The following is a 25,392-nucleotide window of genomic DNA, read 5'->3' as shown; positions in this document are numbered from 1 at the left end:
TCCCTTCTTCCCAGAAAACCAGCCTGTGTTTACAAACAGAAGAGAAGGAAGCCACAGTGTCACTTTCCACAAAATTATTTATTTTGTGTCTTTACTGGAGCTGAAATTTAAAGCTGGAAAGTCAGTCCTCCATGGGGTCCTGGCATTACCTGTCTGCAGAACAATGAAAGGGATTGCACTGTATTATGGGATCATGCAAAAGGAAAATAGTTTCCTGGTGTCTGTTAATGGCAGTTTTTGATTCTGTCAGTTTTAAGTTAAATGTTTAGTTGCTAGGGAATAGAACTAAATCAGTGCCTGCAGTAAAAACTTAATCTTTTGTTACAGAAATCTGCAATTCTCCCTGGGGCCACCAGGTTCCCCTCCTGGTCTGCCCAGTAGTACAGTGGGTACATCCCAGTAGTACAGTGGGTACATTTCTAATGCCCTTGAGACTGTGCTGTGGGACCAACTTTGAAAATATATGCATTGACTTTAAAAGTTGTTGAATGAACAGCATATTAGGTGTCACCATGTACCTGCACCACGTGAAACACTGAGTTTGGGAAAAACAAAAATGTGTAAGGCTAGGTTCCTCTCTTTAAGGCTCTTACAATCTACCACTGTCAAAAAGTAAATAGTGGACTTTGATAAATCAATTGGTAGAACTTATTTGTTTAAAGTAACGTTCTTTTTTTAAAAAATTAATTTATTTTTGGCTGCGTTGGGTCTTTGTTGCTGTGTGCAGTCTTTCTCTAGTTGCGGCAAGCGGGGGCTACTCTTTGTTTTTTTGTTTGTTTGTTTTAATTTATTTATTTTATTTTTGGCTGTGTTGGGTCTGTTGCAGTGCGCAGGCTTCTCATTGCGGTGGCTTCTCACTGTGGAGCACGTGCTTTAGGCGCCCAGGCTTCAGTAGTTGCAGCACATGGGCTCAGTAGTTGTGGCACGTGGGCTCTAGAGCACAGGCTCAGTAGCTGTGGTGCACGGGCTTAGTTGCGCCACGCCATGTGGGATCTTCCTGGACCAGGGCTTGAACCCATGTCCCCTGCATTGGCAGGCGGATTCTCAACCACTGTGCCACCAGGGAAGCCCCAGGCTACTCTTTGTTGAGGTGCGCAGGCTTCTCAATGTGGTGGCTTCTCTTGTTGCGGAGCACGGGCTCTAGGCGCGTGGGCTTCAGTAGTTGTGGCATGCGGGTTCAATAGTTGTGGCTCGCGGGCTCTAGAGTGCAGGCTCAGTAGTTATGGTGCACGGGCTTAGTTGCGCTGCCCGTGTCCCCTGAATTGGCAGGCAGATTCTTAACCACTGCGCTACCAGGGAAGCCCCCCCCCTTTTCTTTTTTGATTGACATATAGTTGACTTACAGTGTTGTGTTAGTTTCAGGTGTACAGCAAAGTGATTCAGTTAATATATATATTATATATGTAGTATATATATATAATATATATTCTATATAACATATATATTATAGATAATATATATTCTTTTTCGGATTCTTTTCCACTATAGGTTATTATAAGATATTGAATATAGTTCTCTGTGCTATACAGTGGATCCTTGTTGTTTATCTGTTTTATATACAGTATTGTGTATCTATTAATCCCAAACTCCTAATTTGGGGGGGAGGGATAAATTAGGAGTAAAGTGACATTCTTAATAATACCATAAATCAATTATTAGAAAGCCAGTTGATTTTTTTTTTTTTTTTTTTTTTGCGGTACGCGGGCCTCTCACTGTTGTGGCCTCTCCCGTTGTGGAGCACAGGCTCCGGACGTGCAGGGTCAGCGGCCATGGCTCACAGGCCCAGCCGCTCCATGGCATGTGGGATCTTCCCGGACCGGGGCACAAACCCGTGTCCCCTGCATCGGCAGGCGGATTCTCAACCACTGCGCCACCAGGGAAGCCCTAAAGCCAGTTAATTTAAAGCCTGAAATAATGGGGTTTTTTTCTCCTTGATTTATTATAATAAGCACCCTCAGTGACTGTTGTGGGTAAGGTCCAAGATTAATTAGGTTTATATAGAATTCTGCTGTAAACAGTAATTTTGCATTTGATTAGTACAATTAGCTGAATCATAAAGTAACTTTTATCTCTATGCATTTGTTCGAAAAGCTCACTAAAGTCTAGGTGCTTCAATTCTCCCTTTTCCTTAAAAGGAGAAATTGAAATCCCTGGATAAAATTTCCTCATTAAAATATTATAGTATGGGCAGAATTACAATATCAAAACAGAACCCCCAATAAAGAAGGAAAGATTCTGTTCTTAAAATAAGTATTTATGATTTATTGGTCAATGGTCTTCGTGTTATTGGGAATCTATGTGGGACAGTGGGGGATAGTTTGAAGGTAATCTGGCTTAACTCTGAATTCCAGCCATGTGACCTTGAGCAAATTAGTAATAACCCTGAGCCTCAGCTTTCTTAACTGTAAAATGGGGCAAAAAATGACTTCACAGCTCCTTATGAGCTGTTCAGGAAGTAAAGTAATAAGGGCCTAACACATAGTGGTGACTCAATTGGTGACAGAGAAATAGGTTTATTTCCCTTCTTGCAGTGATTTCAGGGTGCCTCCATATCCATTTATATGGACTGTAGAATTAAATCTCAGGGTATGTTACAGGATATATCTGAAATAAAAAGGAAGTGGCCTCATATCATGTATTTCAAATGAATCCCTAAAGCTCAGCCATACTATTTCAAGAATCATTACTGCCATTTAGATTGAGCTTGAATTTGCAGACTAGGAAGAAGCACTATGCTTTCTGTGAAATTTTTTTTTTAATTGTTTTTGTTTTGGTTAATTTATATTGTTAAATAAGTATTATTTTACTAATGTTCTCCTTGGTATTAACTCTATTTAAAACTAACCATGTATTTATTGAATACTTAGCATGAGGAAGGTATAATTGCAGTTTTATGTGCAAATTTGGGGTAAGGAACAAACAATATATTTTTAGGCTAATTTCATGAAACAGCCAGAGAAATGCGGCAGTTGCTCATTTTACGTGATTTCATTTTTCAAGTCATTCTAAATTGAGCAGGTTAAAATTTCACATATGCTAATATAAAAATACATAGAGATGCATCACATGTATTTCAAAATGGCTTTCACAAACTTTTCTTTCAAATGTATTGCAAATTTATTTTAATATTTTTAGTGCTCGATGACTTTAATTACACGAGTATGCCTGAAATATTTGCATCAAGAAGACAGTCTGACTTGCTTTCAGTATTCACAGGTCCTTTCCAGTTTCCAAACCCTTCCTCAGTAGTAGTTTAGAGGAGACAGAGTAGCTTCATGGAAAGAGCTCGCAATTTGGAGTCAAAACCTGGGTGTGTGGCCCTGATTAGGTGACTTACTTAAATTAGCATCCTCCTTTATAATGCATGAATGCCCCTGCAAAACAAGGATTAAATGTGTTTGCCAGGGTGCTTTGTACATTGTAAAGTGCTATACAGTTACAGGATGCTCCAAATTTTCAAAGCTCTAGAGCAGGGATCAGCACGCTTTTTCTGTAAAGGGCCAGAGAGTAGATATTTCAGGCTTTGCTGGCCATACAGTCTCTGCTGCCACTACTCACCTCTGCTGTTGGTAATACAAAAGCAGCCACTGACAATCTGTAAACAAAGGCGGTGGCTGGATTTGGCCTGTGGGCTATAGTTTGTTAACTCTGCTCTAGACTTTTAGAGATAGGAGGAATTTGAGAACCTACCTGCTGGGGTTTTCTTAGAAGGGATTTACGAATCGGAATTAGAGAATTTTGGAGGCAGTTATTCCTGGGTTACTAGACCAGCTTTGCAACATTTCCTAATTGTCTCATCTCGGGTAAATTATTTAAGCTTTCTGCGTATTGATATTCTCATCTCTAATTGAAGGTAATCATATATAATTTATGGAGGTGTTGGGAGAATTAGAAAAGACACTTAAAGTACTCAGGACGATGTCGGGCACACAGGAAGCACCTGGAAGATGTTAGCTGTGATGATCACCAGTCCATTTTACAGAAGAGGGACCTGGTTAAGGACTTACCTAAGGTTACAGTAATAGCAGCAGAACCAGCCGTGCTTGTGCAGGTCACAACTCCTTTGAGCCTCTGTCACTTGAACTGCAAAAGGAGGGGGTTGGACAACATCTTCTCTTGGGACCTTCTAGTTCCATTGCCCTCATTCTACTAACTGGCACCCTAGGGCTTAAAGAACTAATTTACCTCCCTAAGTGCCTTCCTTACAGTCTGGAAATGACTTACTACACAGCATCAGTAAACTGGCAGAAAATCCAGGCACCAGAGAGGGAGACTCTGATGTAGCATTAATAAAATATATATCTATTAACATATAATATGTAATTATTATATTTTATATATGTGTGTATATATGATATATGTCTTTTTTTTAATAACATGCCTTAAATATCAGGGAAAGGAGCCAAGTCCTTGGTAATTAGTATGGTGAATAATTGCACTGAATTCAGTTCTAGTCATTCTTCGATATGTCTCAGGGACTTTTATGCTACACATTCTTATAACAAATCAAGTATTTATGTACCCATGTTCAGATTATTTTGACAAAATGATTAAAGATGGAAAATGACTCCTTGTTTATAATGTATATTTCCCAGGCACTAATGTATTCAACAATGATACATGGGATGTTTCTTGGTCAAGGGGTTTCTGTAAGTTCTTTGGTTCTAGAATGGTGACTGAAATGTGATGGCTTTGCCTTTTCTGAATTACACAAGGTCTCATTCAACTCGTCCTCTGCTCTTTCTTGCCTGGCTTCTTCCCTTTAACTTAGTGACTCATCTCCAAGGGTGTAAGCAGTGTACTCTTTTCTCTCATTCCAGTTTACTTCACTGAGTGCTCTGATGCCCTCTGTACTGTCTCTAGCTCCTGTGCGCTAAATTAAATAATGCCATTTTTAAAAGAGGTAGAATAATGGGAATTCCCTGGCGGTCCAGTGGTAAGGACTCCTTGCTCTCACTGCTGAGAGCCCAGGTTCGATCCCTGATCGGGGAACTAAGATCTCACAAGCTGTACGGCACGGCCAAAAAATTAAAAAAATTTTTTTAAAAAAGAGGTAGAATAAAGACTAGGAATGTGATGGTGGGCAGAGGCATCTTTCTTCTTAACAGCTTATGCTCAAATTATTAAAAGGGGAAAATATGAACTTGGAAAAACACTATTTTCTCTACTTTCCCTTCTCCAATAGATGCACACTGATGTGCTCATTTAAGTATAGAGTTTGAAAAATGATGATAGCCAGCTGAGGGTAGAAGCAGGTGTGACAAGAAAAGAGGACTCAATAATGAAAGAGTTTAAAAAAATGCGATATAAAGCAGAATGGGTGGTGAATATATGTGGGGAGTGAAGAGGAAAAAGGAAAGACGTTGGGGTAAATGAGTAAGAAGTGCTTGAAGAGAAAGTGACAAGATTCGATGGAAAAAGAGGAGAGGGAAGATGAGGGTGAAATGACAAGTACGATAAAGGAGGAACATGTGCCCGGAGAATGAGAGAAGAGAGTAAAATCTACCATTCGATGCCACTTTCCTCAAAAGAAACCTTTGTTCCAACTTGAAATGCAACATCTGTTGGCAAATGGGGAGTGAAATGACAAGGAGTCAGGAACTTAACAAGGAATAAAGTGACATTTCAGCAGAAATATAAAACTGTCCCGTGATTGGTTACAACAGATTCTTCTGATTGCTTCTTTTTCATCTTGGAAAAATCACTTTCATTGCAGGTTTTTTTTATTTTGGGGTTTTTTTTTTCCTTTAAATTTCCAGTCAGCATACTTGATCTGTCCTCAATATCTACTTTTAGAGAAATTTATTATTTTTAAGATAGCCGTAATCAATTGACTCCTTTGAAGAAGAGTCGGAGGGAAATATGGAGGGGATTCAGAACATTTGATACCTTATTAGTGTCATGGGGAACCCTACTATAAAACTATTTCAAGTAAGTTGTAAAGAATTGGATTTTTTGAGATCGTCAAATGAATGTTTCTGAAAATTACTGAAGCTTCCCTAAATATACTAAAAAATGATGCCCTATTAGATCGAGTGCTAAAATCTTAATCTGAATTATTTTGCAAAGAATAGTCATTCAGCAACATTTTACATACATTTCTTGGGTGTCTTCTCTGCAGGCACTATGCCAGGACTTGGGGATGTAAATAAAACTAAGTAAGGCAAGGACTCTGCACTCAAAAAGTGTATGTTCTAGTGGGAGAAACAGACATTTTGACAAACAATTCTAACACATAAGTGCTGTCATAAGAAAGACGTCACAGAAAGACGTATTAGATCATGTGCAGAATCACAGAATTTAAGGGGACAGAAAGCAAACTCTCAGTAGTAGCCTCAGAGGGGTCTGAGGATCACATGTCAGGAATGAACTTCCTTCATCACAGGCTAAGTCTTCCTAATGTTCTTTATGAAGAATACAAGTGCTACAGCCTCTAGTCTCAACATTTATCTACCTGATTATTTTCACTAACACCACAGTTAAAAATAAATGTCATTATTAAGCATCACCTTCAAAATGACTAATCTCTAAAGGGACTTTGCTCTCCTAGCAACTAGGCACACCTACCCTGACCCTATGATTTCTCCTTCTTATAATGTCAGATAAACATTTTAGAAATCTCTGTTCCACTTCCTGACACTTATTCTGAAATACAATGAGGCACAACCATCTTACTGATCAAACAGAAACACCTTCTGATAAAAATGAGTCTCATCTAAGGACTTATCAAGCCTCTTTCTTTTTTTTTTTTTTGCGGTATGCAGGCCTCTCACTGTTCTGGCCTCTCCCGTTGTGGAGCACAGGCTCCAGATGCACAGGCTCAGCGGCCATGGCTCACGGGCCCAGCCGTTCCGTGGCATGTGGGATCCTCCCGGACCGGGGCAAGAACTCGTGTCCCTTGCATCGGCAGGTGGACTCTCAACCACTGCGCCACCAGGGAAGCCCAAAGCCTCCTTCTTTGGGAGGTATACATTTGTGGTTTTAAACAAGGATTCTTTGCTAGAAATTGTAGTTCACCAATATGTGTTATTTATTAAGCTCTTACTGTATGCGGGATGCTTTATATATTTTTTTCTATTTTTTAAGTCTTTACATTAAAGTCATTGTGGTAGTCAGTCCCTAAGATGAATCTAAGATTCACCCCTAAGATGATCCCCCATTGGCTCCTCCTCCTTGTGTCCACACCATTGTGTAATTATCTCCTTTTGGGTTTGGTCTGGATTTAGTGACTCATTTCTAAAGAAAAGAAGAATATGGCAGAAGTGAAAGACTGACACTTTAGAGGTTAGGAGATAAAAAGCCTGGTTTTCCATTCCGGGGGCCCTTTCCTGCTTTCTAGCTTGCTTGCTCTGACTGGCTGTGAGCTACCCTGGGGCAGGAAACAGAGGGAGGCCCTCTGGCTAACCCAGTGAGGAACTGAAACCCTCAGCCCAACAGCTCAACAGGAACTGAGTCTGGCCTCCCAGACGCCTGAGATTCCAGTCCTGGCTGACATCTTAACTGCAACCTCCTGAGAGACCCTGAATCAGAGGCCGCAAGGTGAGGCAAGCCCAGATTCCTGACCCACAGGATCTATGAGGTAATAAATGTTTGTTGTTTTAGGGTTCGTTTGGGGTATTTGATAACTAATGCAGGTATTACTCCCATTTTAGAGATAAGAAAACTGAGAAACAAACAGGTTAGGCATGTACAATACTGCAGATAGTACCTGAGCCAGGATTCTAATGTATGTCCATTTAATTTCAAGTCTTTTGTTATAGTACTCTTTCATTAAGTCCAACTTTTGCAGTAACTGTGATGTGTGCCCCTCTGTCCTAATTTACATAAGTTTTGCTTAATCTTCCACTGCTTATATGGGTAATCATCTTAACTACTCTGAATCTGGATTTTCTCATCTGTAAAATATGGGGGCACATATTTAGCACTGGCTTACCAGGAAGCTTTCTGGGACTTCAGTGTCTGGACATTTGGAAAGAAGCAGGAGCCAGAACTGCAAAGGGCTTAGACCAGGTCAACAGACTCACTAGAGGCAATGCCTTAGGGTGGTTGCCAGCAGCTCTTACCATGGTATTGACAAGAGCCTGGAGACCTCATGGTAAGGGCCAGTATCAAGTTAATAGCAGTTGTGATCTTGTGGATTGAGTACAAGGGTCTCCAGGTGGACATGACTTGGGGCCAGATGGGTAGCAGCAACCTTGCTGTTTCAGGTGGTCAGTCCATGAGGTTTAAAGCAGGATCACAGCGAGGGGCTAGGCGTGCAGAAATGTGGTCCAGTCCCTAGGTGGATACGGTTAACAAAAGCTAGAGAAGATTCTAAGTCTTCTGAGTAGGGCTGGGGAAGGAGACTAGAAAACATAACTGCTCTTCTTGATGGGTCCCTCTGGTGCCAGGTTCCCCATTATTTCACTAGCTTTCTAGTTCTCTGCATTCTCAGTGAAGGAACAACAGGGAATGCTGGTAATATGAAGAAATAGTGCTGACTCCAGAGCAATATGGAGCCCTGGCCATTGATTTCAGCTCTCGACTTATTGCAGCCATGGCCCTGGATTTTCTTAGATGCCTCAGTTGATAGAATGTTTGTAATGTATGCATATTTATCCCTGTTTCTCAATTTTGCATTTAAAAATGTGGTACCGTAACTTTGGCGATCAACCTTCCTGCTCATGGTGATTGAGGGTTTCTGACGTCTGTGGTGGATGCTGTAATCCAACCTGGACAAACTCCTTTTGACTTTTGACTTTTGACTGAGTGAACGGGGAGGGGAGGTGTGTGCATGATGGGGGGCCAGGAAGATGCTGCTGAGCTGCCCACTGGGGGCTTCTGATTATTTCTTTGCTTTTAGAGAATCAGAAGTTTAGGGATTAAAAAAGAGTTTATTCAAGAGATGCTCTCTTGGGGCCTCCCTGGTGGCGCAGTGGTTGAGAGTCCGCCTGCCGATGCAGGGGATACGACGGGTTCGTGCCCCGGTCCGGGAGGATCCCATATGCCGCGGAGCAGCTGGGCCCGTGAGCCTTGGCCGCTGAGCCTGCGCGTCCGGAGCCTGTGCTCCGCAACGGGAGAGGCCACAACAGTGAGAGGCCCGCATACCGCAAAAAAAAAAAAGAGATGCTCTCTTGGATTGAAGCTGAAGAATTCCAATAACACTAAAAAAAAAAAAAAGCGCTTTGCAAAGGAATTTGGTAGCTAGCTAAAGCATTTTGATCTAAGTGTTATTAACATAATGTAGATTTGTAGATTTCTCCTTATAAGGGTTTCTCTAAAACTGGAACACTAGAACTATCTGTCCCCTCTTAAATATGAGCTGTCTCCTGTCTTGTTATGGTGTCATTACTCTGGAATTATGTTCATATCAAAGGCATCTTTGTTCTAGAATTATGTTTCTGTTATTAATAGATTTATATTCCTTAAGCTACAAACAGAAATAACTAGAAGCTATAATAAAATTTGAGCAATAGGGGACGTCCCTGGTGGTCCAGTGGCAAAGAATCCACCTTCCAATGCAGGGGACGTGGGTTTGATCCCTGGTCAGGGAACTAAGATCCCGCACGCCACGGGGCAGCTAAGCCTGCACGCCGCAACTACTGAGTTCATGCATCTCAACCAGAGAGCCCGCGTGTTGCAAACTACAGAGCCCATGCACCCTGGAGCCCACACGCCACAACTAGAGAGAGAAAACTCGCACACCGCAACTAGAGAGAAGCCCACGTACCGCAAGGAAGAGCCCATGCACCACAACGAAAAAGATCCAGCATGCTGCAACCAAGACCCAACACAGGCAAAACAAAAAAAAATTTTTTTAATTTGAGCATAGTTATTCCAGTTACCACAACTCAAAATTATTACGTTGACTTTCAATACTATTTTAATAATACCAGCCTGATAATTGGTTGTTTTTCTTTTCATACCACATTATGTGCATATTTATAGCTATCATTTATATTACTTGAATTCTCTATTGTAGCCAACTTATTAAATTTAAAAGATATTTGGAAGAAACCATTGTTATGCCAAAATTACAAATGAAAAGTACTTTTGAATTTTTAGGTTTTCCCTCATGTGTAGTTAATTATTTTTTCATTTTTGTCTCATTCATCTAAACCTAGCTCCATCCCCAATAATTATCTAAGTAAAGTATATTGCCTTCTTCTCCCCATCCCTGTCACTTCTCCTTCAGCTCAATGCAGAGCAGGAAGTATTATAGTTATATTAGTATATATACATATATTAATTAGAATATATATATAATATTAGTATATATTAATATATTATATATATTATATTAGTATATTTTAGTATATATATAGTTATATAGTATATATATATATACTATATAAATATATATATAGTATATAGTTATTTGACATTATACTTGAGATTAAATCTGGGCCTATAGAACCATGATCAAATTGGAACAGTATGTAGTAACTTTGGATAGTCTATTTGTCTGGTCATTTTGATATTGTGTAAGCCATGAGACTAGTAATTCCTGAATGGTGCTGCCATATAGGTGATCAGTGCTAAAATATGAGCCCCCTCCAACCTGGTATCTTCTACCACTATTATAATCTAACTTAATCTGTATAAATTTTGTATCTGAAAACAGAGAGTGGTGGTGTGAAAACTAGAAATCCAAAGTCAGTCAGTCAATCAGATTTATTAATACACAAGAAATACAGGCATATGTTTACAACTCCCAGAGCAGATAGCAGTCTTATGTGTTCAGTTCACCATGTTCATTTGCATGCCTTAAGCCTAATGAAATTTAGTTAGTTCAGTTAATTCAGTTCAGTGATTCTGGTGGTACAGCAATGACAATGCCACTCCAGGATCTAGAAACCAGGTCTTGTGGTCAAGTTCCATCTTTCCCAAAATTTTCCTCATGCCTCTTTGGACACAGCTTCTACCAGTCCCAGCTCTTGACAACCACTGATCTGTTTTCTATTGCTATAGTTTGCTTTTCTGAAATGTCATAAATGAAACTGAGTAGTAGGTAGCCTTTCAATATGGCTCCTTTTCCGTAATGTAATGCATTTGAGACTCTTCGGTATTATTGCATGTGTCAGTAGTTCCTTTTTATTGCTCAATAGTAATCCATTAAATCTTTGTACATTCTGTAAACAAGTTGTCTATTTTTTAAAATAGATTTTATATTTTAGAGCCGTTTTAGGTTCATGGCAAAATTGAGAGGAAGGTACAGAGATTTTCTATATTCCCCTGCCCTCACACATACATAGCCTCCCCCATTATCAGTATCCTCCGTCAGAGTGGTACATTTGTTACAACTGATGAACCTACACTGACACATCATAATCACCCAGAGTCCACAGTTTACATTAGGGTTCACTCCTAGTGTTGTACCTTTTGTGGGTTTGGACAAATGTATAATGATGTGTATCCACCACTGTAGTTTCATACAGAGTAGGGTCACTGCCATAAAAATTCTCTGTGATCCACCTAGTCATCCCTTCCACCCCACCCCTCCATGCCCACTCCCAACCTGTGGCAATCACTGATCTTTGTATTGTCCCTATAGTTTTGTCTTTTCCAGAATGTCACATAGTTGGGATCATACAGTATGTAGCCTTTTCAGATTGGCTTCTTTCACTTAGTAATATGCATTTAAGATTCCTCCATGTTGGGACTTCCCTGGTGGTGCAGTGGTTAAGAATCCACCTGCCAATTCAGGAGACACGGGTTCGAGCCCTGGTCCAGGAAGATCCCACGTGGCACGGAGTGACTAAGCCCGTGTGCCACAACTACTGAGCCTGCACTCTAGAGCGTGCAAGCCATGACTACTGAGCCTGCGTGCCTAGAGCCCATGCTCCACAACAAGAGAAGCCACTGCAATGAGAAGCCCGCGCACCACAACAGTCATCCCCGCTCACCGCAGCTAGAGAAAGCCCGTGCACAGCAACAAAGACCCAACGCAACCAAAAATAAAGATAAAATAATAAATAAATTTATAAATAAAAAGACTACTATGAACAAACAGATGCCAACAAATTGGATGACCTAGGAAAAAATGGATAAATTCCTAAAAACATACAGCCTACAAATACTGAATCAGGAAGAAAAAAAAAAGATTCCTCCATATCTTTTCATGGCTTGATTTCTTTTTAGCACAGAATAACATTCCACTGTCTGGATGTACCGCAGTTCATTTATCCATTCACCTACTGAAGGGTATCTTGGTTGCTTCTAAGTTTTGGCAATTATGAATATGAGTAAGTCTTCCAAAAATATCCACGTGCAGGTTTTCGTGTGGATATAAGTTTTCAACTCTTTAGGTAAATACTACAGAGCTTGATTGCTGGATCATATGGTAAGAGTTTGCTTATTTAATTTTATCCCTTGAACTACCACTTATCCACATTCTCTCAGGTTTTTATGTCCTAAGAAATAAGAAGAAACTATTATTTTTTTGTTGCCATACTTGCTACCACAACATTCTTCTTCATTGTTGTTTAAAGTCCTGACAATACTGTCCTTTTACTTGAGTACCTGAAAGGAAATGGTTCAAGGTATTCTTACCCAGGAGACTAAAATGGCAAATGTGCCAACTCTATGTGGCACCATCTTTGGTTTTAAGTCAGTACTACTGTTTGGGTCAGAACACAGGAAACCTCGAGTAGACCACCCCATACAAATAAACAGGCAAGTCCTGCTATTTATTTACTGAGAAGGATTCATGTGATATTAAGGTGATTAATTCATAGTAGCACAGGCAGCTTTGTTCTCTAATTCTCAATCTGTAAAACAAATCAGTAAGACTGACTACAAAGTTCCTTTTCATTTCCACTTAGCCATGTATCTCTTTGAGTTTTCAGGGTATAGACACTTTGTCTGCAATAAATTCTGAGTTACAGGTTTTTTTTTTAATTTATTTTATTTATTTATTTTTGGCTGTGTTGGGTCTTTGTTGCTGCGCACAGGCTTTCTCTAGTTGCGGTGAGCGGGGGCTACTCCTCATTGCAGTGCGTGGCCTTCTCATTGCGGTGGCTTCTCTTGTTGAGGGGCACAAGCTCTGGGTGTGTGGGCTTCAGTAGTTGTGGTATGCGGGTTCAGTAGTTGTGACTCACGGGCTCTAGAGCACAGGCTCAGTAGTTGTGGTGCACGGGCTTAGTTGCTCCACGGCATGTGGGATCTTCCTGGACCAGGGCTCGAACATGTGTCCTCTGCATTGGCAGGCAGATTCTCAACCACTGTGCCACCAGGGAAGCCCAAGATTCAAGTTTATTCCTGTGTGTTATAATGCATGAGAATAAATGATTTTGTCTTATGTTAGTATTCTGCTTTCATAATTGCCAAAATTGCTGAGTCATTTGGAAAACAGGATTAAAGACAAAGAGCTGGAATAAAAGTTCTTTATGGAAAAGTGTGAAGTGATGGGACAATATAAACCAGAGAAGAAAAAGCTAAGGGGATTTTTCTCATACTCTTCAAGCATCTTCAGACATCCAACAAATATTTTGCCAAGTGCTAAGCCCTGATTAGTTGCTGGGGATAAAGAAGCCAACATACAAAGTTTAGTTCCTCATGGTGGAACCATATGGAGGGAACAGAAAATAAATAAGTAACCAAATAGATAAAGTAACTTTCTATAATACATGAGGGCTCATTGTTCAGAATGATATACAGCATTTTAAAATCTTTGCTGGGGCTCAAATAAGAGTTTTGCACCATAGGTAGGAAAGAAGTTCCTTTCACAGGGAGAGTTCATGCGTAGGGTTGCCCTAAGGAGAAGGGGAGCACAGAGAAGGTGAGCTTTACTGACACTGCTGTGTGGCCATCCAAGCTGGCCCACATACTTTCCCACATGCATTATCCCATTTTACAATCGCAACACTCCCTGGGGGTTAACATTTATGATCCTCATTATATAGATAACTAAGAGACTGAGTTACTTGCTGAAGGTCACACAGCTTATCACCGCAGAGCTTGGGTTGATTCTCTTGGACTCCAAGACCACTTGTTTCTACTAAGCACTACCTTGAGTTCAGGTGGATGGAATATTGCCATTCTAAATCTTTAAGCTTCTGTAAAGGATTGTTTAGGTAGTTTCTTGCCCAATAGTAAGGAAAAAGACTGTATGGGTGGCTTTCATACCTCTTTTTTTAGGAGCTGAATCTAATTTTCAAACAAAATTTTATGTCATTTTTGTTTTCATATATTTGGTGCTCAGTTATTAGGTGCATATGTTTATAATTGCTTTATCTTTTTGATCGTTATCATTTGTTTTATCTTGTATCATTTAAAAATTTTTCTGTTTATCTCTACTAGTATTTTTTTAAAGTTTCTTTTGTCCAGTATTAGTGTGGCCACCCCAACTTTCTTATGGTTGCTCTTTGCCTGAGGTATCTTTTTCCATCCCTTTAATTTTATTTTTAATTGAATCTCAAGTGTGTCTACTGTAGACAGGATAGTTGAATCTTGTTTTGTTTTCAGTCAACCTTCTGCACTTTGATTGACTTATTTAAGCATTTACATTTAATGTTTATACTGATACAGTTGGATTTATGATGCCATTTTACTTTTTGTTTTCTGTTTCTCATGTATTTCCTCCAATTTTCTTTCACTGATTCTTTTTATTAAGTAGATATATTCTACTATAAATTTTAAGTTATTTATGTAATGATTTTTCACTATATGTTTGAGTTAGTTTCTTAGCAGTTGCCCTTGCTTTTGTCATTTTCTTTCCTGCAGGCATTTTCAATTTTGTGATTTTTTTCCTTGTATCATGTATAATATATATTTATGTTATACAATATATTTATATAAAATCCCAGTTATGCTACGTTCTATGTTTTCTAATTCCAATATTGAAGTTTTATTAGCTTCTTTTTACTACCTATTCTTTCTACTTGTCAATGAAAATTCAATTAACTATCAAATTAAGAAGAAAAAGGCAATTTTATTTGAGCCAAAATAAATATTATAACCTGGGAAGCAGATTCTCAGAAAGCTCTGAGAACTGTTCTTCCTGTTAGAAGTCGAAGATACAGTCATATACATTTTTGAGACAAAGGATCATACATCAAAATGACATACTGAGGGCTTCCCTGGTGGCGCAGTGGTTGAGAGTCCGCCTGCCGATGCAGGGGACACGGGTTCGTGCCCTGGTCCGGGAAGATCCCACATGCCGCGGAGCGGCTGGGCCCGTGAGCCATGGCCGCTAAGCCAGCGTGTCCGGAGCCTGTGCTCTGCAACGAGAGAGGCCACAGCGGTGAGAGGCCCACGTACGGCAAAAAAAAAAAAAAAAAAAAAAATTACATAGTGATATTTTACATAAAGTTCACCAAGGATACATAGTTCAGGTAAACACGTACAAAGCAAACAGCAAGTCACCATGATACAGAGCTGGGAAAGAACACTATTCTTTTAAGAAGTTACATTGCTAGCGTCAGAAAAAAAAAATTGATCTTTACCGCCGAGCAGACACTCCCAACTTTGAGGTGCTCTGGTTAATGTGTAATGCAGATGCACACTGTATATTAGGGAGGGAGAAGGCCCAAACAAACACATAGAGAGAATTTTATGTTTAATTTTTTTCTTGTCCTGCCTTAAATTATAAATTTCATTTCATCATACTGGTTCTCACAGTCTTTTTCTCCATTTATTCTCCATACATTTCTTGCTCTGAGTTGCTCTTTCTCCTGGTGCAATTATTTGTGTAAATTCTTTGACACTTAGGTTAAATATAGATTTCTCTAGAGATTTTTGTTTCTTCCTTCCAATTTTGGGGTCATCACAAATCCAGGGCCATTATAATGTAAAATCAAGGTTTGAGGTTATTTGGCCCAAAACAGTAAAGCAGATTTAGACTGCAAGTCATAGGAGGGCTTGCTCATGGTTGGAATTCTCAAAAACAGTTATTTGCTCCTTTTTTTTTTTTTGCTGGCTCAAAGGCAAATTTCCTTAAGAATACTCTTATATTAGAGGATAGAGCAGATTTTGTTTTGTTTTGTTTTTTCTTTCCTTTTTTTTTTTTTTTTTTTTGCAGTACGCGGGCTTCTCACTGTTGTGGCCTCTCCCGTTGCAGAGCACAGGCTCCGGACGCGCAGGCTCATGGCTCACGGGCCCAGCCACTCCACGGCATGTGGGATCTTCCAGGACCGGGGCACGAACCCATGTCCCCTGCATCGGCAGGCGGACTCTCAACCACTGCGCCACCAGGGAAGCCCCAGATTTTGTTTTGTTTCACCCTTACTCTGAGGATATGAATCTTGGATCCCCCCATTTTCAGGGAGAGGTGTCTCATATGTTCCCCATGTGATTAAGCTCTGGGCATCATTTCCTGTCTGTTACAGCTCATGAGGCTGAGAAAATCAAAGCTAAGGTTTTTCCAGATTTGGCAAATGCTCTAAGGATAAAAACAACTTTTCTCTCTGGATTATTGCCACATTGATATTTTTGGCCTAAATCATTATTCTCTTGATTGTTTTAGTATTCTTTTGGATGCTTTTATATGTTATCTATTACTTTTAGTCACTTTTAGTGGAAGAGACAACTTTTTTTTTTTTTTTCTTTTTGCGGTATGCGGGCCTCTCACTGTTGTGGCCTCTCCCGTTGCGGAGCACAGGCTCCGGATGCGCAGGCCCAGCGGCCATGGCTCATGGGCCCAGCCGCTCCGCGGCATATGGGATCCTCCCAGACCGGGGCACGAACCCGTATCCCCTGCATCGGCAGGCGGACTCTCAACCACTGCGCCACCAGGGAGGCCCAGGAAGAGACAACTTTAAAACCTATCACGTAATTGGAAATGGAACCCCATTCACTTTTTTTTTTTCATTTCTGCTATTTATCTGGCACCAGGATAGGTGCTGGAATACAAGTCCATCTAAACCAATGCTACTCTCTGTGTTCTCTGAGCCAGTGCTGGTTTGTGAACTGTTTATTATTTGCCCACAATAAGATACATACAGAAATTGAAAGTGAGTGTAAGCAAGTAAACCTCTACCTTATTTGTCCCAGATCGATAACTGCCAAGAAAAGATGAGCATTTATATCATGTCATTGGATCTGCTAAAAAAGTTGTTTGTTAGCTCTTCATGGACCAGAGATTGAGCAGCATAGTGTCTAAACTAGGATTTTTTAAATACTTTTACTGGGGTCACATAAAAGTTGATAAATGTTATATTCTCCCCAGAAATATGTTCATGTAAAAAGAAATAGAAAATTTTATATAAAATGTCAGTAGATAGGTAGGTAGGTAGATAGATAGATAGGTAAGATAGATAGATAGATAGATAGATTGATAGGTAGATCTTCTGAAGTCTTACAGATCTTAGTTTTTTAATCCTAGCAAGAGACAAAGTGCAGGAGAAGATTTTGAGTAATCATTTCATCATTCAACAGTGACTTTCCACTTATTTGTGATAAGCCAAAGGGGGACCCCCATAACAGACCATCAAGGGAATAAGTTGAAAGGTGCCATTTATTAGTCACTCATTCATCCAACCAAACCTGAGTCACTACAGCATACCAGATCAAGTTCTAGTCTCAGACCACTGATCCAAAAATTGAAATCTGTCATTCATTTTCCATCTCTCACCCCCAGAACCTGTACCCTCTTCCCACATTAGAATTCCATACTTAAAGAGTCTTGGCAGGAGGCAGACTACCTCCTACCAGGTACCCCCCTCCATAAGAGAGGAAAGCTCACTTTCCCAAACATTCTCACAGGTGGACAGGACATGAAGCTTTACCGATCAGGTGACCACATGCCAGTCTCTGACTCGGGACTTGGTGACAGATAGCTTGGGACAGTGCAGAATGCATTTGGCACAGACGGCATGAGTGGCAGTAGCATCATCCAGTTGCTGGGAGCAGCAGAGAAAGCAGTCCCAGCACCAGGGTCCAGTGTTCAACATCATGGGAGTCAGTGGTGTGAACAGTGGCATCTGGGCCTAACAGCAGGGGCAGTGGTGCCTTTGTGGGACCTGACCTAGGGTGGGATTTTGGATCCTCTTCTTAGCTGTATAGCCTCAAGCCTGTTCTATGGCTTTCCCTGAAATAAAACAAGGACAGGCTCAAATTCATATACATATATTCATATATATTCATTTGTGTTTCAATTAGAACAATTTGGAATCCGTTGTTCACACCAAGAAGTAAGAAATCCGTGTAGGGAATAGTCTCAGAGAGCAAGGATTCAGAGAATTTTTTCCCCAGCTTTATTGAGATATAACATTGTGTGAATTTAAGATGTATAACCTCTTTGATACACTTATATTTTGCAAAATGATTACCACCATAGCACTAGATAACACCTGCATCACGTTACATTATTACCATTTCCTTTGTGTGGTGAGCACATGTTAGATCTAAGCTCTTAGCAACTCAAGAGGTTTTCTTTATGCTGAGCTGATAACCATTTCCTAAATCTTCCACCTGCCTCTATGCCATGGTAGAGAAAACAACATGTATCACCTATCATATGTCTTGTCTTTTTTTCCTTCCCAGGAAAAAACATTTAAATGTAGATTTAAGACCCCTCCCCTGCCCTGAGTGCTCTCTGATCTCTGACCTCAGTAGTTCCAATCTGGCTGGATTGCGTGTGGGTTTATTACAAAATACTCAGGCCTCTCCCCAGACCCATGAGCTTAGAATGTAGGGCATGGTGTCAGGATCACTTAACAAGCCCTATGTGCGAGGCTGATGCACAGCCATGTGGGAATCCAGCCCAGATGCCACTGTTCACACCACTGACACCCGTGATGCCGGTCATCATGCCCTCTAGATGCCATGTCAGAACTGTGTAGTCTGTTCTTGGTGTGTGGTCTGATCAGATCACTTGGGGGAGTGGGGGGGTGCGTGTGGAGGGGAAGAGTTCCAGGGCTCAGGTCTGTTTCTTTCTCTTCTATAGTCATCACTCCCTTGGCAACCTCATCTGTTCTCCAGGCTTTAAATGTCATTTATATGCCATCACCTCCCATTTCTCCAGCCAGGATGTCTGCCTAAACTCTAGACTCATATATCCAAGTGCTAACCTCGCATGTTTTTTCTAATAGATATCTCAGTTTCAACTTTCCTAAATTAGATGCCTGTGATGTCACCTCCTCAAACGTGCTTCTTCCGGAGGCATCCCCATTTCCACCAAAGTCCCTCCGTATTTCTACTTGCACTGTCTAAAATTTTGAGTGTCCTCCTTGATTCTTCCTTCTCATAACCCAGATTTAATCCACTAGGAAATGCTGTAGCGTCCATCTTTAAATATATCCAGCGTCCAGTCACTTTCTATTATTTTCCCTGCTCACATCCCAGACAAGCAACTGACACCTCTAGACTAGACACTGCGTTAGTTTCCTACAGTTTCCTCTGGCCACTCGCCCTTTACCTGTCAATTCTGCACAGCCGCCAGACTAATGCTTTTAAAGAGAAGTCGTACCAGGTCTGTCTTCTGTTCAAAACTATCTTAAAACTTCACATCTTACTCAGAGAGAAGTCAAACTCTTTCCAGTATCCTTGAGGCCTTACATGATCTAGGCAGGTCTGACATGATCAGACCTCATGTCAATTCCTCTCTGCTCTGGCCACACCGGCCTCCTCACTCTTCCTTGAACACACAGGCAGACTCCTGCCTAGTGCATTTGCACTGGTGGCTTTTCTTGTCTGGAAAGAACTTCCCCCAGATATCCTCTTAGACGATTCTCATGTCCTTCAAATCTTTTCTCAAAGGTCACCTTCTCAATGAGGCCCGCATTGACCACACCAGTAAAATAGCCATCTGCCCTCCCCCTCACATGTATACTCTGAATCACTTTCCTCAAAGCTCTAACCAACCTCTAACATAAACACTTCCCTCATTTACTATGCTTATAGTATACAGTCTCCCTCTTACCAACAGAACATATGCTCCACAGGGCCAGCAAGGTTTGCTTGTTTTTAGTTCACCGAGGTTTCCTAGATCTAAAAATACTGTGTCATATATCTGACACACAACAAATATCAGTTGAGTGAATGATCAGTGTAGAGCACCTCCCTATTCTAGAGACAGTATCTTTATTAATGGAACCTTAGGCCAAATGCTGTTGCGTGGCAGCTGCAGCACAGCAGCCACTCACACTGACATCAGTGCCACCTGTACTTTCCTCACAAGCACTGCCTTCCCTTCCCTCCACCAAGCTCCCCCCTCACACCAACCCTCCTGCATACTACAGCACACAATTCAGTTTCTCTCTTCAGAAACGATGAGCCTAGGCTTGTAGGTCCCATTTTCTAAGCAACTGCGAGTTGAATTAGACTCTATAAATCCACGAGTTTGCATTGGAGCCAGCACTCCGATTATGAGCGATAAGGGCAGAGAGGGGGCCGGTTGCAGAGAAGCTAGAAACCCAACAGGAATTTAATTAAGATGAGAAACTACCAGATCCCTCTTCTCTGCTCATTCCAGGATCTGGTTCTTTAAAAAAAATATTGGTAAAGTATGGGAAGAATAATCCAAGAAACACCCCTAGAAAAAGGGCAAGAGCTGGATGAGTCTGAAAATTCATTTCAATACCACAGAGGCTCCTGTGTGCAGGGGCTTCCCTGAGACTTGTGGGGACAATGACAGGCAAAATGACTCCTGCTGCTGTCAGAAAGAGGGGACACGCCAAGGAGAATGAGACCAGAACTCTAAAAGGAACAGGCATAATCCAAAAAAACACCACAAAGGTAAAACATAAACACACAGAAGATGGGAGCTGAGGGCTGGACCCAGGCCTGAACCTAGGCTGACCCGGCTACATGAAGCCCTCACTGCCCACAGTCCTAGAAACAGGACGGGAACAAGGTGATGTCCAAGTCCCTGTGATCACAGGTGCTGGTGGGACAAGGCTCTACCAAAGGGACAAGGACAAAGGAGCAGAGAAGATGACCCGGCTGAGGAGTGACCACACCCAAGCCCAGGATGCACTGAGCACTGACTGGGCACACGCCCCGTCCACGCTCGCTCTTCAGTCTTCCCCATCCCACCCCGGCCCCCAACAGCAAACACGTGCATGCTGGAAGGTTCTCAGTGCTTCCGTTTATTTCCTGCCTCAAACTTTAGGAATTTTCTCCTTTATTAACCCATCAACCCCACAGGACACAAATTAGAAATGAGAAATTCATATCCGTTTTTTTTATTTTCCATAAGGAAGTAAAACATTATTACTCAGTACAGCATGGGGTCAATTCAGGGATGGAGATGGCCCAGCCCTGCCTCTGATGGAACAGGAAAGCTGACCAGGGAAGAGAACACAGGTCATGTGGAGAGGGGGTCCTGGTGGGCAGGGGTGGGCCAGTCTCCCAACCTCCTCACGTTATGCTAATAGGAACACAGACACATTCAGATACCAGCTGCGAAAAAAGAGGTCAGGGGAGCTTGACGTCACATGGCAAGAGAGTGAACAAATTTTGCATCACTGGTCTCACACAGAGGCAGCTGTCTCACACCGCAAAAGAAAAAAATCACGAACAAATTCAGGCCAGTCACTAACTGTTGACATTCTCAGCAGTCCACACATGCTCAAAATGTCCCACTCAAAGAATCTCCGTAGGGCTTCCCTGGTGGCGTAGTGGTTGAGAGTCTGCCTGCCGATGCAGGGGACACGGGTTCGTGCCCCGGTCCGGGAAGATCGCACATGCCGCAGAGCAGCTGGGCCCGTGAGCCATGGCTGCTGGGCCTGCGGGTCCAGAGCCTGCGCGCCCGGAGCCTGTGCTCCACAACGGGAGAGGCCACAACAGTGAGAGGCCCGCGTACCGCAAAAAAGAGAAAAAAGAAAAAAAAAAAAAAAAAAAGAATCTCCGTAACCCTGTTATGTCCCCTCTGCTCCAGCCCCTCCCTCACTCCAGGCCCCCAGGGTCTCACCTTTAGGATCCATGAAAAACACATCAGAGCACTGACCATTTTCACTGACTGGGGTTAAAGCAAAAACAGGATGTGACTAAGGGAGAAATTATGGGCTGGGTGAGGTCCCGGCCATGGGCTCCTGCCTACACTCTCCCGAGGTTCTCAGGGATCAACCCCCATCCCCACCCAAACTTAGGTGCAGCCTGAGCAGAGCTCCCTCCTTTTTTTGGCTGTGGGAAGAAAACATCACGTGAGAGGCCAGGGAGAAGCCTGGACCATGATGAGATCCTAGACAAATCCCCGAGTCCTGGACTACAGAGAAGTTCCTAGAACAGTGACTGAAGACTCAGGGCAGGACGGGGAAACATGAAGAAAGGGGATGTAGAAGAATTGGACCAAATGCCCTCCTGGACGTCTGTCCTCAGCAGGGACCTTCTCCTCCGATCTTTGAGTGTCAGGAATCAGGTCCGCACACCAGAATTATCAAGGCGAAAATTTTGTCTTTCATTCTCACAAGTGCTTTACAAAAAAGTAAGGGTTAGCAATTAGCTGCAGACTGGGCAAGTACCTGTGTGTGGATGATACTTCCCATTAATGAGGCAGGGCCAACTTCTACCTAAGGCTTAAAACCCTCCAATGGGATAAGAAAACTCAGATCCCCTCCCTCCCTTCCCTACCTGACCTGCTTCTTCCTTCCCATCACAGTTCTAGTCACCACAGCAGGGACCACAAACAGAACCAGGCCAACAAAGATGCCCATGGTGGGGATGGTGAGATGAGGGGCCCAGACCTCAGGCTTGAGCCCTGACCTTGCTGAAGGTGTCCAGAAGGGCTTCTGCTTTCTCTGAGAAGCTCCACCTCTTAGCCCCCTCCTTATACCATCTCAGGGTGATGGGCTTGTTGCACTAAGCAGATGTATCTCAGCTCCTCTCCTAAAGGCATGCCCGTGGCCACCCGCTTCTGGAAAGCCCTTGTCTCTGCAAGTTCTATGTCCTGGATCTGAACCTTCCTGTCACACTGCCAGATCAGAGCGATATCTGCAGGGTAGAAGCCCAGGGCCCAGCACCTCAGGGTGACCTCATGGGCAGAGATGAGGTGGTGGGCTACGTGCATCTTTGGGGATTCTGAGGAGGAAGACTCAGAAAATTCACACTTTGGGTTACCTTCACAGGCCACTGAAGCAGCACTCGTGCCCATCCTGAGAATGGACAGGACAATTGGTTTAGAAGGAGGAAGCAGAAACCCCAGACATCAGCCTGGACTCAGGAATTTGGGATAATCGTCTACTCCTTGGAAAGTTCTAAAATCAGGGCGAGAGCCTGTGGTAGGAGGCTCCAAGTCTCTAAGAAGAACACAAACTGCTGCTCCTGACCTAGGTAGAGGGTGACTGACTTAGAAATACCCGAATCAGGCCTCCAAGGATGTTCTCAGGCAAAGAACAAGGGCTTGAGAAAGTCATGGTTCACAAGACAGCTGCCAGGGTCAAAGGAAACCGTTGATCAGTTGTTTCAGGGATTGTCTCCCCCTCCATTGCGAGAGACTGTGTTCCTTAACAGTACTTTAAGGAAACCAACGTTAAAAATTATATTGTATTATTTGGTTTATGTAGCAGTCTCAAAAAGACAGAACCGTAGTGGTGGAGAACAGATTAGTGTTTGCCAGGAGTTGGAGTGGGGGGAGGATGTGAATACAAAAGGGAAGCCTGAGAGAGTGTTTTGGGGGTGACTAAACGGTTCTATTTATATATTGGATTATGGTGATGGTTGTACGAATCTATGCATGTGTTAAAATTTATGGAATTGTACATCAAAAAGTCAATTTTAATGTATGATAATTAAAAATAAAAACAACAATAGAAAAAAAAAAGAAAGGCGGGCCCTCTGGGCCAGTCACTCTGTAGTACAGAAGATGAAAATCTAGGTGGACTTGTCCTTCTACAGAGCAGCAGGAGGGGCGGTATTCTGACGCTGATTCCACTTTTCCCTCTTGTGGGAAACTAGCCCCAGACCAAGGGGAGGTCGGGGAGATCCGCTTCAGCGTCCCCGTCCTGTCAGGTTCTCCAGGTGTCCGGGGTACCACTCCACGCACTCCCGCTCCAAGTAGTTCCTGTGGCGCTCCGCCTCACCGGCTGCCTCCCGCTCGCGTGGGTGATGTGAGCCGCCCTGCCCTCCGCGAGCCCAGACCGCGCCGTCGTTCAGGGCGAGGTAGCCGGCGCCGTGGGAGGCATCCTATTCACTGTACCCAGCGGAGGAGGCGCGCAACACGGGCCGGAACGCATCCACCAAACCACTCAAGTGCCTGAGACCCTGGCCCCGCCCCCGACCAGCCACGCCCACACAACCCCGCCCACGTTAAGCCCTGCCCACTTAGCCCCGCCCCAAAGCCAGCCTCTCCCGGAACTCCGGGCAGTGATCATAGCCTAAACCAGGGGTCCGCAACCCCTGGGCCGCTGACCGGTCCCGGTCCCCGGCTTGTTAGCAACAGGGCCGCTCAGCAGGAGGTGAGCAGCGGGCTAGCGAAGCTTCATCTGCTGCTCCCCATCGCTCGCATTACCACCGGAACCATCCGCGCTCCCCCGCACCCTAACGAAAATTTGTCTTACACAAAACCGGTTCCTGGTGCAAAAAAGTTGGGGACTCCTGGCCTAAACTGAAAATGAAACCGGGTGAAAGAAGCCGAGGGCTCCTTCCGGGTGGAAGGGTCGGGGCGGGTGCCGCAGCCTCCCAGCGAAGCTCGGGGCGACCGCGGTCCATCTGTGGGGATGGGGATCATGACCTGGAACCAGGCACGGGTCGCTCACAGGCTTCGCTCTGGTTGTAGTAGCCGCTCAGGTGTTCAGGCTCCTGGTGAAATACCAGGGCTCCCCGCCACCGGCTGGGACACAGTGTTGAAACACTGCAGAGAGTGGGAGCATGGCGGTGGGGACGCGCTGAGAGACCCCATCTCCCCACCCCCGCACTGGTGCCGGGGCCGAGGTCTACGCGGCCGAGAGGGGAGGAGAGGGTGAGGGGGGTCGAGAAGAGGGGAAAGGGACAGCGGGAAAGAGAGAGGCCCCAACTTTAGGGGTGGGTGAGAGGAGGAGGCGGGACACGGGGGAGGGCCGGGCCCGGGTCCAGGTGGCGGAAGGGTCGAGGCAGAAGAGGCTTTCCCCGGGGTCCTCAGCTCCGGCCAGGCGGTCCCTTAGCTCTTCCTCCACAAATGCCGTTTCCCTCTTGATCCCGCTCTCCCGGGTCCGTCCACCCCCTCCCCGTCCCCGAGAGCAGCAAGAGGAAGGGTTAGAGCGCCGTGATCTGGATCCAGGGCGTCTGGGAAGAATCAGTCCCGGCCCGTGCGGACTCTTACCCGAGAATCTCGGTGACCCTGATTGACTTCCCCAGAAATCGGACCCGCTATGGGAGTGCGAACTGGGGCAAGATCGCGTACCCTAGCAGGAGGGTCTGACACAGATTGTGAGAGGAAGAAGTGAACCCCTGGGAGATGGGGATGCTCCAACACTGAGCTTTCTGTATCCGAAACACTGCTCTCGGGTCCTGAGACCCTGAGAGCCACACCCAGGACCTGGTGCTTTGCCCCGACCT

The 25,392-nt window shown here is 43.4% G+C and overlaps 1 protein-coding gene across 1 annotated transcript in view; it reads left to right on the top strand.

The window, feature by feature from the left end:
- Positions 1-25,392, top strand: part of ANKRD49 (ankyrin repeat domain 49) — a 315,379-nt gene that overhangs the window by 50,810 nt on the left and 239,177 nt on the right. The gene's annotated exons all lie outside the window — the stretch shown is intronic.

This window comes from Mesoplodon mirus, assembly GCF_964341445.2.
Source record: "Mesoplodon mirus genome assembly, chromosome: 7".
NCBI classification, from domain to species: domain Eukaryota; kingdom Metazoa; phylum Chordata; class Mammalia; order Artiodactyla; family Ziphiidae; genus Mesoplodon; species Mesoplodon mirus.
Note: the sequence above shows the minus strand (reverse complement) of the source record. Positions and strands in the feature narration are given on the sequence as shown.